The sequence below is a fragment of the Myotis davidii genome, unplaced genomic scaffold (assembly GCF_000327345.1).
Source record: "Myotis davidii unplaced genomic scaffold, ASM32734v1 scaffold880, whole genome shotgun sequence".
Lineage (NCBI taxonomy): Eukaryota > Metazoa > Chordata > Mammalia > Chiroptera > Vespertilionidae > Myotis > Myotis davidii.
The window spans coordinates 601,779-602,753 of NW_006292566.1; the positions used below are offsets into that span (position 1 = coordinate 601,779).

Sequence of the window (975 nt, forward strand, 5' to 3'; positions counted from 1 at the left end):
ACCAGGCAGGCCCCGCCCCCCAGGACAAGGACCTCTCCACCCAAACCAGTCAGGGTCCCCCTGCTTTGGCAGCCACGACCCTCCCCCGGCCCTGCTTCAGGGGATCATCCGGGGCCATGAACGGCGGAGCTGGCCCCAGGCCTGGGCACCGTTCCCAAAGGCCCAGGGACGGGGGGGGGGGGGGGCGGTCCGGTTCCGTTAGACCAGCGGTTCTCAACCTGTGGGTCGCGACCCCTTTGGCGATCCAACGACCCTTTCACAGGGGTCGCCTCAGACCATCGGAAAACACATCTATAATTACATATTGTTTTGTGGTTAATCACTTTGCTTTCATTATGTTCAATGTGTAACAATGAAAATCCATCCTGCATATCCGATATTTACATGACGATTCCTAACAGCAGCAACATGACAGTGATGAAGTAGCAACGAAAATAATGTTATGGTTGGGGGTCCCCACCACATGAGGGACTGAATTACAGGGTCACGGCGTGAGGAAGGTTGAGAACCGCTGGGTTAGACGGAGGCCGGGGTCTCAGGTGAGTTTCCTGTCCCGTTAGAAGAGGCCAGTGAGCCAGCAAAAGGCGCCCCTGCCCGTCCGTCACCTGAGGTCTGGGCTGAGCCGTGGGCCCCGGTGGACGGCACCCGGGTCCTCCTGAGCCCCACACCGCCCTGTGCAGCTATCGGAGGGGCCTCCCCCGCCCCCAAGGCCCCACAGGCCCCACAGCAGTGGCCTGTGTTGCCCCCAAACCTGCCCACCGGGTCCCCACAGACCTGTGCCCGCAGGGCTCGGGCTCCCCCTCTCTCCCCTGGTGCCCGTGCTCCCCTGCTCCCCCAGCTCCCACCTGGCGCGGGTTCAGTGCTCGGGGTATAGGGGGTCCAGCCCCCCTCTATTCCAGCCAGGAGGCCCCTGCTTTGCTGCCTCCAGCCCTGGGGGCGGGAGACCCTGGAAGCCAGTGGCGAGGGGCGGGGGGG

At 63.5% G+C, this 975-nt stretch overlaps 1 protein-coding gene across 1 annotated transcript in view; it reads left to right on the forward strand.

The window, feature by feature from the left end:
• Positions 1-975, forward strand: part of TSPAN32 (tetraspanin 32) — a 14,130-nt gene that overhangs the window by 1,559 nt on the left and 11,596 nt on the right. The gene's annotated exons all lie outside the window — the stretch shown is intronic.